A 16,005-nucleotide genomic window follows, 5' to 3' on the forward strand; every position below is an offset into this window, starting at 1 on the left:
TATTCATAAGCCTGATTCAAATACAAGATGAATTTATCATGGGGGGGGGGGGGTGATCTAAGATGACGTTAAGATGGACGATGTTCAATGGATTGCCAACGTCTAACTGTTCATGTGCACTGAAGGATTACATTGAATTTATGTGACACAAGACAGCATCTTCCTAACAAAGACACAAGATGGAGCCCCCCCCCCCCAAAAAAAAAAAAAAAAAAAAAAAAAAAAATTACAAAAAAAAAAAAAATTACAAAAGAAAAAAGAATCACAAAAAAATCAACCTCTTTAGACTTTACTACTCAGGGGTGATAGTGAAATAATGGGGAAATCTGTAAAATCAGGATAAAAGAGGGGAGAAGAAAAAAAATCTGGTAAAAAAAAATAAAATTGGGAAACCGATTTAAATCCGGTTTTTATCAGGCCTGACTACTGCATTCTCTTACTTCCATAGGTCTACTACAGGGATTGCCATAGGCTTAAATGATGGGATTGCCATGTTCTCTTACGCAATGGGTTAACATTTCATCCCATTCAGAATGAAGACATGAAGATAAATGTATTCATTAATCCTCCATTTCATATCGTAGAAAGGTCTACAATCTACATATGAACTCTGTAGCTATACCAGCAAAAGGAGAAATAGGATAAAAGTCCCCAATCCTAATAAGTACCTGCAAATCTCTGTGCATGTTTAAGAATGGGTTTAATAAAAGCAAAACCCATTATCCAAGTTCATTATTCACATGGTTTAATACATACATATTTTACTGAAAAGGAAACTAGATGTATGAGTTAATTAATATGCAGATTTGAAGAAAAAAATGGGGAAAAACACTCATGAACTACAGGAAATCATCTGGCATGGTGGGAAAGATCTCATGACCATAATCAAGGTTTCACTTGCATTGATCAATAGTGAAAGAAATAATCATAATCATCATCATGATTTCTCAGTTTACATGATCAAATATCAGCAGAAACAAAAAGGAACACTTTGTATGGGAATTTTAAGTTTTCTTGTTTTGTTTCTGGTCTTCTTTATATTGTTTACCAAAGGAAAAAGGGTGGAAAGAAAACTTATTTCCCCTGTATTTCACAATTGTAGCATGAAATTAGTTTCAATACACATGTAGCTGTTGCAATCCTGACTTTCTGTAGCACACACACAGCAATCTTACCAATAGTCGCAAGCACATTTTTATTTGATGTTTACTTGCTCTTATTGAACCTTCATGTATGTTTGTCTAAACCAATAATATTTATTTTAGATAATTTTTTTATAAGCAGCACATACAAGGATGGCGGGGAGAGCAGGGGTACATGGAAGCTGTATCATAAAAAGGGGTGGGGTTAGGTGGGGTGGGGGCAGGGGGTGGGGGCAGGGGGGGGCAGGGGGGACGGGGGGAGGAGAAAACTGATAAATGAGAAGGGCAAATGAGAGGAGGGTGAGAAAACAGGAGAGGGAAGGAAGCTAACCCTTTGGGAAACCAGACGGGTGGGGAAGAAAGCTATACCCCCACAGAGGGAGGGGGAGGGGAGAGGGGAGAGGGGAGAAAGCTAAACCCAGTGGGAAGGGGGAAACGGGAGGGGGAAACGGGAAGGGAAAGCAGGAAGCTACAGGTGTATACCCATGATCAATGAGAAGCCTAGATGTAGAAGCAATAGAATGATGAGGGGGGGGGGGGGGTAAGTAGAGGAGAGGGAAGGAAGGAAACTATACCCCTGATCAATGACTGTTGAAAGTGGCCAACAAAATGAAGGACTTATTTTGAGCACCAGTGTGATCAGTAGCTAGAATGAGGGGGTAAACCGATATGGAGTGCTAATCAGATGCCTCTGATTCATATCCCCCATCGTCTCTCAGGCACGGCGCAACAAAGACGCAAATGCCACCATTGTCGTCATTGGGAATGGCAAGCGGCTGCTTTTTCCTGGAAAACAATTTTTCCGCGTCGCGTTTACCTCAGACTGATCTATCTGCGTTAATGTCAACCTCTGCCTCCGCTGCAAGAGGAATACATGAATAAACACAGCTCAATTATGATATCCCCCCACGAGACAACAAGGGATTTACTTGACATCAACCGAATGCATAGGAAGAGCAAATTAGCATTCTCGGGTTTGTGTATATCCCATTGTATCATGCACATTTCAAATGTAATCATCAATGCATTAGCAATTCATACTGTATTGTCATTGCTGTACAGCACTGTGTAATTATGGTGCATATAAATAGACGAATGAATAACTACAGCTTGCTCAGCCATACCCATGCACAGCTAACAAAGTAATTTAATTTTGCATCTATACATTGTATATATGCTTAGAATAAAATACATATAGGCCACACAGCCAACAGAGAATGGGCAAGAGATAGATGTTCATGTCGACATCCATGTGTTTTTTTAGTATTTCCCTCACACAGCGACCGACCCCAGAGATGACTTCGAAGTCTGACGTCAATCTCTCTCCCTCGTCTCCTCTCCACTCTCTTCCCCTCTCTCCTCCTCTCTTCCAATCTCTCTTCCCATCTCTCTCTCTCTCCCTCTCTTTTTGCCACTCTTTCTCTCCCGCTATCCCACTATCTCCCATCTCTCTTTCCTCTCTCTCTTTGACTCTCACTCTCTCTGTCTTTCTCTCTCTCTCTCTCTGTCTCTCTCTCTTTAAGTCTCTCTCTTCCCTTCTCAAGAAAAACTCAAGAACATAACAGGCTACATTTGAGAGGCCTCTCAAAGAATGATGTAATCTTACAGTGATGCAAAGGGAGAGAAAGGGAGGATGGGATGAGAGGCAGGGATAGCAGATATATTTTTAGTTTCCTGAATAATGAGAATTTACTCTGCTGTCTAATGGGAAACAGAACATGCCATTTGCTCGCGGTCCCCCGGCCACTCACTGGAGCGAGACGGCATTCACGTAGACAATGAATTATGTAAATTCACATGACGCACATGAAACCTGTCCGTGAATAAGAGCGATGCCACTATTCTGCACAAGGCCGTCAGATCCACTACACACACATATAAGCCCAATATTCCGACTTAAAAGGCCATTATTATAATTCATGTCATCCGACCTGTCTAAAAAAAAGGGGGGGGGGATGGAATAACCTTATTTCTATCTAACTAAATAGTTTATTTTACTATCAAAACAGCCGAGCAATGACCCTGACATTTGTAAAAGATGATGCTCGCATACATGTTCAAACATGGAGGAAACATTTGTTTCCAACCATGTGATGTTGTATTAAACAAAGTTAACATTTTTTATAGTCAACAGTCACATGCGAAACCATCCAAACAATTAATCTCTTCAAGAAAAAAAAGGTCAGCAGCTGAAAATTTGGGTGAGTACACATGCAAGGGTAAACAAAAGCAAAAACGTAAAAACATTTCTGATATTATAATGTTAATCCACCAAGGATGATGCCAAAGCTATGAATTTATCATTACTTCACAATGAAAGAAAACACAAGAGACAGGTCTGTATCATTACTTGGGAAAACAAACAAACATATCTATCAAACTTTAAACTTTTGATCCACAAAGACTCCCTATCCACCCACCTTTGTCTCTATTCATCCTGTTTTATGGTATCCCTCTCTCTATTCTATAGAGTATAGATATCCCCACTCTCTTGATCTCTGGCAATTTTTCATACTTGGCCATCTTAAATTGGTCAAATGTCAGAAATCGCACCTGCCCATTCTTATTTAGTTCCAGATTTTACAGGATATATACTCATAATTTCTTGCCTTCATCTTTCTTGCAGCTGCTCATCGATTCAAAGATCATAAGATTCATTGCACTACAATGTTTTTTCTGAAATAAGGTATTTTGTTGTTTTAGTAAGTCTTTTGGCCCATACATTGTTTGCCGCCATGATTGCAAACATATCAATGTATCATTACCAACTTAAGTACAGTATTTGCACTTGGTCTTTTGTTTGAAGGTCAACATGACCACAAATAAATAACTTAACCCTTTGGCTACAGGAGCCGGGTGGTCACTGTGATAACTCTATGGGAATGAGTGAATTCAGTAGTCAACGGGTTAAACAATAGGCAACAGGTTGGCATTCTAACTTGATAACTTTACTGATTATCTATCAAAGGGAACACAGAATTCAATACGTGACTGGATTGTAAACACAATTTACTGCAAATAATGCAGTGGTAATTAATTCACTTAACCCACATATTTCATTGTGGATAGTACACTGTATACACACAAATGTCCAATTTCAATAGGAATGTTTATGAAAAAGTTCTAAATGTAATACTAAATTACTTTGAATTTGTTCAATTCATAAGGGTAATTATTTTTTATAAATAGAATTTATACTTGAAAAAGTCATTTTCAACTTATTATTTCACTGCTCTTTACCCTATTAAATGATTGTGGATAAAATCTGCTTGAAATATCTAATAGACAAAGATGGGGGAAAAAAAAGAATTTGTGGTTATACTAATGCAATATTCGAGAAGTGTTTTCTGGCTCAATAATTGCCAGAAGTTATGAATATTATGAAAAGACATAAAGTCATCATTAAAAATAGAAAATGAGACACTTAATTTGTTAAGGATTAAATAGCATTCAGGAAAATATATCACATATCAAATTCTAACATTGAAGTAAACTGAGACTTCCTAACACTCTTGAAAAAGCATAAATTGTTTACATAATAGCCATTTTGAAAAATAAATGACCGTCTCTTCACACTCTTGAGATTTAATTCATGTTGATTAATCTCAAAACTATTTAAAAAGGGCTCTCCCCATCAATGCACATATAACAGTACAATATGAATTTATAATAGGCTGGACAGAAGCTCTATTCTGTATTATCCTCTGTTATATGTAGCTACAGATTCATACACATGGTATATGTGAAGAACTTCAGAAGCAGTAAAATTGCATCAGAAGCGTAATTTATATATATTGAAATAAAAAGCTAATGTATCCTTACCATGTCAATTATACCAATACTGTGGTGTAAGACCAAGTGCTGCTACATATATCCTTTGTTTAAATTGAAAACTGCTGTCTCAAGTTTTTATGCAATTCAACCCTGACTTTTACTTTCCATACCTTACATAAATATCACAAACCATTATCTTGTGGTTACTGATAAATATTCTTAGAATTGGTTGTGCTCATTGCAGATTCGAAACAAACAATTCTTCCAACTTCTCAGTAAAGGATGATTAAGCGGTTTTGAAAGTGATAGCAACTTGAAAATAAGGCTCTCTCTCTTCCCGTCTCTCTGTCTCCCTCTCTTTCCTTTTAATTCTTTCCTTTCACAGGCACAGTTACCTCTTTTAAATGCATTTGCTTGCATTTCTTATCCCCTTCTCTTTTTATTTTTATCTCTCTCTCTCTCTCTCTCTCTCTCTCCTTCTCTCGTTTTATTACACCAACATTTTACACCAACTTATTCCCACCACCCCAATCCTCTCTCTCTCTCTCCCTCTTTCTTTCTATCTTTCTCTCTCTGACATGTATTTTGTAAATTGTAAATTAAAGAAAATTATAATGATAAAAAAAGCCATAAGATGAATTTGGAATACACTTACATGCAGCTATAAGTTCAACTGATTGGAAATAAAACCTGCTAATATACAATTTTCTCACTGACTGGTCACTTATGAAAAATAGGAAAGAGAATTTCCCTGAAAAAAGGATAATTTTTATACCAAAAAATATGTGTAGCTTCTTTCAGTATGAGGTTATTCCACATAAAGTTTTGGAAATTCAACACAGAAAGTCTCTTCACAAATTACTCTTGTTAAAGAATGCATATGTTCCGTCACTTTTCACATATTGCACCCACACACACACACACACATATTCAAGTTTGACAGTTCAAAATGTGACAAATATCCCTCATTCAGGCAAACCTTACCTTTCTCTCAATGTTTGCAAGGTTTTATATCACATTTAATGGTCCCTCTGTAGATAAGCACACACACACACACATACAATACCAGATTATGCAAGAGTTCCAATTAATCAATTGATTGGGAAATGAACCAGATTAGCACGTTCCTTATCCTCCCCACGAGCTCCGTCATTCTAGGAAGTGTAACTCATTTTAACTACTGCTAGATATGAATACCATGACTAACTCCCCATTAAGCCCCGTCCATAAACCTGCCAGCCCACTTACACAGTGCAGTCAAAAAACAGATTAGGCCCAAACTCGTCACACAAAACACACACACCGCACTGCAAAGAAATAAAAGAAAACAAGCTCTCTCTCAAAGTTCCCCTCTCTATGCTCCCCATATAACACATTTCACCAAAAATGACCACCATGGTGTCTGAAAGAATAGTATTATCAGTTTTAAACTCACTGGATCGCTGCTGTGCTGGAGAATTTCCCAGTATTCAAGAGAGAGTCAACAGCGAAGTCTGCCTCTAGACTGTCGAGTAGTTTTCCTGGAAATGAAGCGAGAGCCGAGGCAGTCAAGGCATGCTTTGCATTTGTGTAGAGTTCCTGGTAGTCTAGTTCCTCTGTAAAACGAGCTGGAGAGAGGGAGAGAGAGAGAGGGGAAGAGAGAGAGAGAGAGAGAGAGAGAGAGAGAGAGAGAGATACGAGATCAGTCTGTGTACAGTACGCCTAATTCAGTTCACCGCTTTTCCATGCGTGATGATGTATGTGTGTATTTTTACACACACAAATCAATACTCTTTGTCCGGTGTGTCGGCTTGTGTGTCTGTGTGTACGAGGTTTACGTCAATAGGCAGTGAGGGAGGGCTCACGGAACTGCAAACGAAAGAATGAGAAGTATAAAAAGGGGGGGGGGGGTGCTCACAAAGGCTTAACGTTTTCTTTGCTTCGACTGATAATGAAGAAGAGACGGCCTTGAAACATTTACAGTTAAGTAAATAAACTCATCTCCGAAACAGATATTGATGAGAGGTGATTCCATTGTAAATGTCCATATCTCCATGCAGTTGTACAAAGTACCACATAATGTTGTTGTATAATGAGTGTTTATTGCTGAAAGTTATAAAACATGAATTCATAAAATGTTTGACATCACATGATTTATCATGGCCCACAAGATAGGTCAAGTATCTCCCGAGTACCACTGGGGGAAATTCCAGCAGTGCAGCACCAAAACTTGGTGTTATTCAGACAAATGGCGGGTTGGCTTCCTGCGAAATGGATCAATACGTCCCCGAGGTCACTTCCAACGAAACCAGGAGACTCAGCCAGAGAGAGCGGGAGAGAGAAAGAGCCATATTTTTCCAAGCAATGGGGACCCCAGCTTGTGTATGATATGGGAACCTGTGTCAACTATCCCAAACACTATTGTTTCGGCTAACTAATACACCCATGATTTCTGTATGGGTGTATGTTGTGTGTGTGTGTCTGTGTTCTACGTGACCTTAGATGACCCTTGCAGAGTTTTTTTCTTATTTTATTGAGGAGAGGGGGGGGGGGGGGGGGAGTGAAGAAGGCAAAAAGGAGTTTGGGTTCAAAAGTGGATATCATAATATCATACAGTGGGTCTCATTTTCTTTTTCCTTCCTCTCTCTCTCTTTCTTACTTTCTGTCTCTTTCTCTCTCTTTCTCTTGCAGCTGTTGGTGATATGTGGGTGGCATGTGTTCAGTGACTTCCTGCTCTCTCAAGTTTGATTAGTCTCTTTACAGCTGTTTTCTTTAAAAGTTTGCCTTTTATTCTGCAAGAGATTCACTTTCACAGCTTTTGCATTATAAACAATTTATCACCATCTTGCTTTTATTTGTGCAGTACACTTGTACAGAATCCTTTATAAACATTTCCCTTTTTAGAACTGTAACTCTTCAGAGCAAACAGAGCTTTGATAATGACTTGAAATACGAATGTGGTTTCTACACTTAAACAATGGGAGTCATAGAGGGTTTTTTTAACTTCTGAGAAAAAAGGATCTATAACCACATACAAAAAACAACAGCCCATGTCCATGAAAGCAAAACATGTCATAGTCAATGAAGACATGATCACGTAAATTAACAAGAAAATATGTCACAATAATGATCTTTCAAATGTTTGGGTGCAGTTTGGGGGCGTTATTAAGAAATAATTTATTTCAAGTTAAACTTAAAGGCCCGAATTCACAAAGGAGGTTTGCGACAAACCTCCTTTTGTTTTGACGAACCTCCTTTTGTTATTTACAAACCAGGTTTGTAAAAAACGTGTCAAAATACGTCATATGACGTACATAAACCTCGGTTTGTCGACAAACCTCCTTTGTGAATTCGGGCCTAAGGGTTTAACCTCTACAGTTTTTCTCCTTTTCTTTTTAATTCTAATTTTGTTTGAGTGAAACCTTTCTTTTTTGTTCTTTTGTTGTTGTCGTTGTTGTTAATTGTTCCCTTTTAACATTGATCAGTTTCAATGTATGTGTACTTTTCAATTGATAGCAGCTCTACACTGCTTCATCTCTGTACTGAATATATGTCGTGGTACATCCATGTCTATGACTATGTCAAGCACTACAAAAATAATATCATATAAAATTATGAACAAAGTGAGTATTCAATGTGAATTTTGTCCTACTTCCATATAAGGGAACACCAGCCCTATTAAAATTCAGAGTCAGGGTTTCACCGTGGACCAACTACCAATGGTTTCACGGTCATTACTGATGAGATCGACACAACTAATCAACTAAGTGACATACCGATATTAGTCTACACATTGCTCATACAAGTGTTGAACAAGCTTTATAGTTGATTGCAGTCATCTAGAACGTTCAGACTCTGACATGGTGAGCGATGTCCAGTTTTCCATATCATTTTTGGTGTGTCTCTGATAATGGTATTATTACTAAATTGTGCTCTTCTACATTTTTCTACCCTACATAGAATATCATAGTGATTAAAAAATGACATTAATTAAGTGAAATTATGAACAGCTTGCAGAATTTTATTTTTTGGGAAAGACAAGCCTCTAAAAAATGTATATCTACAAAAACAAAATTTGAGCATGGGGGGAGGGGGGAATCCCCAATGTTTAATTCCCCATCCCCACTAAAAGGTTAATGTGGAGCCCTAAGTAAATAATGGTTCTGGAAAAAATAAAAAAATAATTTTTATCTCATGTCTGTAAAATTTATGCCATACTGCATCTCACTTGTGTAAAATTAAAATGTGATATTGTATGTCATTGATGGAAGCAGAACTTGGAAACAAATACCTTGCAGGTTCATCTATCAGTAATGTCATGAATAAGCACGACTGTTACATTTAGCTATAAAAAAAACATTTGAATAATTAACACACAAATCCACAGAGGATTCCAGGCCTACATTAAAACAGAACAGTGTCCACCCCCATACAAGCAGCCCTGTATAAATGCTCAATGACCTCAGCCAACTAATGACCTAATTCAATACGAAATCGCAAGTGCTTCAATAAAAATAGAAACCTCCAAACCCGGAAAAGTTTTCCAGTTGGGAAGGAAATGGTCTCCCAGCAACCAATACAGACATTGTACCTACAAGCACATAAATTGGACTCGGTCGGTAGTCAGATGTGATGGGCATGATATGCAGCCACCTTCAAACAATGCAAAAAGGAAGGGAAAAAACCAAAGAATAAACATCCTCCTCGTGTTACCCTCCATGGTGGAGGGCCACGTACGTCACATGCTCGATATAATTCTGCCAGATATTGATTTCCAAGAACTGCTCAGGATAAAGTTATAAAATTTGGTTCCTCCACCGTGCCGAGAATAGATATGATATTGGCCCGACATGCATGGAAGCGTTTTATGAACTAGGACTGCATTTTAATTAATGACTGGAGACATAAATCAAATAAATCTTACACATATATTATTAACAATAATTGTATTTTGCTTTTAAATCTTTTCCTTCATTTTAACATTTATGACTGTTTTGAATTAATCTTATCAATTATTTATCTTCACAAATAGTGTTAGATGTAAACCTAGTATATGTATTCAGCCCTCTCTCTCCTTTATTCAATTCTTTACTTAGTTTCATTGTGGATGAGAACAAAAGGATATTAACACTTTTATTTGAGGGAAACGGATGGTAGCCAACAGCATGGTCATTTGTTTCTGATCGAGCAAACCACTTGCTGCCATTTGGCACCTGGGAAATGACAAAGTGGAAAGCGAAAGCTCCAGCAAAAAAAAATCTCCATTATAAAAATAAACTGCTGACTTCAACAATCAACCCTGTACCAAACCCAATAGCAACCCTCCAAACCTGTACATGTACCTCGGGAGCAAATGCACAGATGATTTGGTCTAGTGGATAAGTCTCTGGACTGTGAACTACAAGGTACAGGGTTCAAGTCCCTGTCGCAGCACTTATGTCCTTTGGCAAGAGTGAGCTTAATCTACATTTGCCACACTCCACTCAAGTGAGATACATGTACTGTAAATGGGTACCTTGTAGGAATTAATTCCTTAAAACGCTGGAGTGCTGTACTGGCAGCCGGGCTATAGTCAGATCGATATTAACGATGGAGCCCCAGGATTGGCAATGTGCCAGACATGAGTTCTATAAAAGATTGAAGACTCCACTATTACCGTTATTATTCATGATGTTGGACCACCAGTAGAAAAGATGTTACTGTACATAATGCCTTTAAGCTGGAGTAAAGGGACAGTCCCTTTTGTCCACAAATGAACACATTATTAGATAAAACCCAAGATCCACACTAAATTGGTGTCCCAAAGTAAGTGAAGAAGGTAGAGAATATCGGTGATCAGATGCCATCGATCTTAGAAAATTGTTCACATTCACTGTCAAGATGGGACTTGCAACATAGTTACTCCTCCACATGACCGTCAAGAAACTGATTTGGGAATGATTTTTAGTTATTGTTATTGATCAAATATGACCAGCGCTTGACCAGTACTGCCAATGAAGTGAAATATTGAATAAGAGCTCAGTATACATAAGGGCCTACATTCATTTTAGCAGTGGCAACCATACAAATGATATCATCCCAGTTTGACAATTGTCATATGAGACATACTGTGTACATGGATGAATCCCTGCCATCTGAATTGCACATTATGACATTTTACTGATAATGGAATTAGTCCACTGATTATTTCTGCATTCACACACAGGCAAGTTAATGAATATGTTACTCTGAGTCAAACTGGGAAGCAGCTTAGAGAGATAATACATGTCAGCTCAAACCATGGGAGCTTGTAAATGAGTCCCATTAGGCCTGTCTCCATCAGCTCGAGTTTGCCAAATAACCTGCTAGTTTAAGTATCCCGATCGCAAATCAACCAGTCAATTTGCGCTTCATCAGCCCGCAGTTGCAATTAGCGGGATATATGGTTGAGAAAAATATCCCGAGAAATCTTGGTCTTGTTTCTAAAATATCCCGCTATTTCCCAAATAGCAGTTTAATTTGCGCCCGTCTCAGCTAGTTTGCGATGGTGGGTTATTTGGCAAACTTGAGCTGATGATGAAGGCCTAATGAAAAGGAAAGTCGATGTATATTCTTTGAGTCAGGATACTTTGAGTTGACAGTGGCAAATACGTGGTATGATTATGATTATAAATTCCTAATCTAAAAAATTCTAAAACACATACATTATTTAAGTCAGTATGAATAGTATAAATGATCAAGTACAGCTCATCTGCACAATGTATGCAGTTCATTTGAATCAATTTCATTTTACTATCTGAGCAATTCCACTAAGGCCGAGATAGACAAAAAAAGAGTAAATGTGCAGCACTGACACTTCCATTTAGTATGTTTTTCAAGCCTTCCTGGTCTACCCATTACAACCAAACATAATAATGTATCAAATGGAAAAGTGCTCAAATACATAGTTTAGAACTATATTTAAATTTGTGTTCTATTGGTGCTTTGCTTTTGAGTAATATATAATGTGGGAAAATAACAAAATCCCTGTGTTTTGACATCCTATAAAACACAAATGTGTACTACATATGAACACTAGAGAGATATACAGTAAGGCAGAGAGAGAGAGGGGGGAGAGAGAGAGAGAGAGAGAGAGAGAGAGAGAAGACAGACAGAAAAGAGAAAGAGTGAGAGAGAGAGAGAAAAGAGAGAGAGCGAGAGAGACAGAGAGAGAGAGAGAGAGAGGAAGAGAGAGAGAGAGAAAAGGAGAGATACTTGTACCAGGGAGAGAACTGCTTGTACAATAGACCTGTACAAATGTTGAGGACTTCCAGACAATTATTCATGAATAGGTAAAAGATTACAAAAGAAGTAGGCCTATATAATAAGCAGTTGAGTCAAACAGTAAAGAAAGCTCATGCCTACGTACTGCATGCAAGTAATTGTGATCATCCTTGTTATGCAGCCTTTCCTGGAATAGAACAAACAATGACATGTATACGAAAAGAAAACACCTTATCCCGTTGTCAAGATCTTGGGTTCTGTCTTTGATTACAAAGAATAACTCCCAATTGCTTGATTCGTAGCTTTAAGGCTGGATATCCTTCAGTATTTGGCAGCAAAACGCGGATACTAGAGCGCTACACCAGGGGAAATTCTCCACTCCTAATTGCCCACATTTACGTCACAGAATGTATAATGTTAGTGACGTCAATCGAATAGTCTCGCCTCACCAGCCCCTCGGTGGGATTACTCTCGCTTTGAAACAAACTTAGGCTGATGTACACGTAGCTCATCAGCAGGCATATCAATATCACTCTGCATATGGTTGACAGCACTCCATCCCAAGGGACTGTTATTTTACAGCCTATCAGTGGGAAAGGAGTCAAATAATTGAAGCCTTATCCTTTGATTCATAAGAAAAAGAATGGATGTGTGCCTGAAAAATTGGGTACAGGTAACGTTTCCATGCTTAACTAACTCAATCTAATGTCTCTGATGTCTGTATTTACATGTATGCGGTTACATGAATTTCAGGTCGAAGAGAAAGAGAGGGGATGGGGGGGGGGGGGGAACTAACGTGATTTTGAAGGCTTAAATCTCTGACAATACTGTCTGCAGGACAATCAGACCATGCCAAACGATATGGCTTGGAAGGACAGGGTTTTGAGTTTCTCCAACGGACATTCATCCGCACTCTGACATTTTGGAGAGAAAGAAGACGGCCTTGAGAATCTTGTCTTTGTGTGTATATAGTCTGCATGGTGATGGGGAAAGAAGACGAAGATGGACGAGGAAAAAAATAATCTCGGGTTGAAATGTATTGATAGAGAAATGGAGAGGAAAAGAATCTGTGCCCTTTGGGACTGGAATGGGGCCCAGGGATAGGATTCTTGTTATTGTCAGGTTTAATACATGATTATGTGGGAAAAGAGTTCAAGTTTGTTTTCATGCAAGAGTTTTCTGATTTTATATATGGTATGACTGTGACCTGTTGATCATTTGAAACTCTTTCACACTCTATGAAAAGAATAATTACTAAAAGAGATAAATCTTGATTACCATTTACCAATCATAGACAATTGAAAAGGAACCATAATTAAAAGCAAGGAATCTGGCACTGTATTTATGATTTATATTCATAAACTTGGTAGCATAGTATTCTATAGATTTTTTTTATAGAATTATATAGAAGATTTTTTGTAAATAATTCTATAGACCATTTTTTACCAGTTGAAAACCAGTTTATTATTCAGTAATATTACAACAGATGTTATTTTTTCAAGCACCTTTATCTACCAACCCTACCAAAAACTTATAAATGTAATCTGAAATGACATAAAGGCACCATACCTCAGTGGTAGAGCAGTAGGCTCTTAACCAGGAGGTCCTGGATTCCAAAGCAAGTCCATGCACTACAGTGTACATATAGTTCTCTTTGGTTAAGGTATTACTCTTCATAACCAATTCTCTCAGAGAGAACTTGAAACTTTTGGTCCCCTGGTTGCTTATTACCAAACATACAACATGCTTTTTTAGCAGATAAAAAACAAAAAAACACTATCACCTCAAACAGCAGGTTCATCTTTAACTTGTACCTACACATGTAATTGCACACCATTTCATTATTACCATTTAACACATATCAGCATGAATTGGACTTCCTAAAGTACTTCAGGTTACTACTATACTCAATTCATATGAATTCACTTCTCCACACTACACACGATCCTATTTCCAAACGTACATGGTGACATGTGTTCTCAGAAATCGGGAAGGCAAATATTGGTGGTTGATTTAATGAATGAGTTTATCATAGAAGCAGGATGATTCACTCACATCCCTTACTATTAACCAAACAGACCTCAAGTTTACACTGCGACTAAAAAGAGCTGATATGTGTATAAAGGTTAAAGGCCCACTGCACTACTGGTAGCTACTTGCGCCCTCTATATAACAAACAATGCCTAATCGGTGACCATTGGTCCCCCATGATCCTCTTGTTCTTATGTTAAATGAGAGCTGAGTTGATGAGATAACCACCTGTCCAGTGACCTTGCAGAGCGGTCTAATCCCTCCTGTAAACTACGGCAGATAAGCTTTAAATAACTTCTAATCGCTTTTAATACAGACCTTACTCATTACGTGAGTAATTCATCCATTTTTTTCTTCCAAATGTCATTTCATTATGAAAAGTAACATTCACTAATTCACATTTTTGTTGTTAAAATGATGGTGGTTAAAGTGTAAATAAAAAAAATTACATACTATGGTAACGCTGCTTCTAAAGCTACCGCACACAAAAACAAAGGTACATGTAACTCTTGGAGATTGCGCTTTCAGTTGTGCTGCTCAAAAGCCTTGGAATACCTACCACCAGACACAAGAAAAGCCTCATCTGTTGTTGTCTTCATATTTTTGTAGAAAACACATTTATTTTCAGGTGCTTTTGAATATTTTTTTTATTGTGTCAGTAAAGTAGTAAATAAGTCTGGAGAATGTATAAAAAGAATTTATACGATCAACCTGGGTTGATATAGCATAAAATTCTGCACATTGAATCCAAAATTCAGACTTTGGTGTTAACTGGTCTACTCATAAAACACTAAACTTGCAATATCACTTAATACACAAGTAATATTTTAAGTTCATGTTCTGAGTTTAGTGACATGGAACCCCTAAACCACAACTCAAAACAACTGTAAAAAGCTCCTGCAGCAAAATACAAATATTTTTTTTATTTTTTATAGTTTTTCCTTGTTTTTTATATCTGTTTCACAAAAACTGAATTAAAACAACAAAAGAATTTTAATCATCTCTGGAATTTCTTTTACTTGTATTTCTTGGGGCTGAAGTGTGAAGCAAAGGGCTTCCACAGTTGACAGTCAGTTGGCCCAAGGGTCTCCATTGTTGCACTCTACTCTCCATGAACACAAGATGGCAGTATTAATTTGTAACTTTCCTCATTCCATTTCCAAAGAGTTCCTGCATTTTCATAAAGTCATAATTGACTTACAGACTGTACATTCATACATTTTCTGTTATTTTCTTTCTTTCAATTTTTGGTATTTGAAACTAAAAGCGTGACTTTAATTTCTTTGGCAAACTGAATGTTGATGAGGTGCTACCTGTGTCTCAGTGTCGTTGATTTTCCGTTGACTGACCATGTCTGACAGAATACAAAAAAGGGAATTATCTGAATCAATAAAAACACAAACCTAGCTAGAGATTAGAAGGAAGCACGCTGATTAGTGACAGTCTAGCTGTCATATTAAACAAACAAGTCATCTAAAGTAACATGTGTGTAACTACTAGGGTCACAACTAGTCCACAGCCTGGACTCTTTCCGTGTTGCGCGCCCAATCAGCTGAGAAAATAAAACACCCTCCACCCTGAACTGCAGACACGGTCCTTGCCTCTCATTCTTTTTGACAATTGTTTCGGGGGATCGCGTGAAGAGTGGAGAAATTGCAGTACCCGGACGACAGTCCAATATCGTTTTCGTATTGCTCTGTCATCTGGGTGCTCCATCTGTCGATACAATATTGCTTGATTATCGAAAATCATCAACACTTTCGCTTGTACCCAGTCACTGTACCCAATGTGTAAAACTGGTGTCCCTTCTGACAACGGAGCATAGCGGTCACAGTCA

General features: G+C 37.8%; 1 protein-coding gene across 2 annotated transcripts in view; it reads right to left on the bottom strand.

Annotated features, from left to right (window-relative positions):
- The window catches only part of LOC100890361, a 76,622-nt gene that overhangs the window by 43,321 nt on the left and 17,296 nt on the right, over window positions 1-16,005 (bottom strand). For both annotated transcript variants that reach the window (XM_030973874.1, XM_003727337.3), the window contains exon 4: window positions 6,352-6,523. The gene's annotated coding sequence lies outside the window, so the exon portion shown is untranslated. The remainder of the gene's footprint in view (window positions 1-6,351; window positions 6,524-16,005) is intronic.

The sequence above is a fragment of the Strongylocentrotus purpuratus genome, unplaced genomic scaffold (genome assembly GCF_000002235.5).
Source record: "Strongylocentrotus purpuratus isolate Spur 01 unplaced genomic scaffold, Spur_5.0 spur5_scaffold_7, whole genome shotgun sequence".
NCBI lineage: Eukaryota > Metazoa > Echinodermata > Echinoidea > Camarodonta > Strongylocentrotidae > Strongylocentrotus > Strongylocentrotus purpuratus.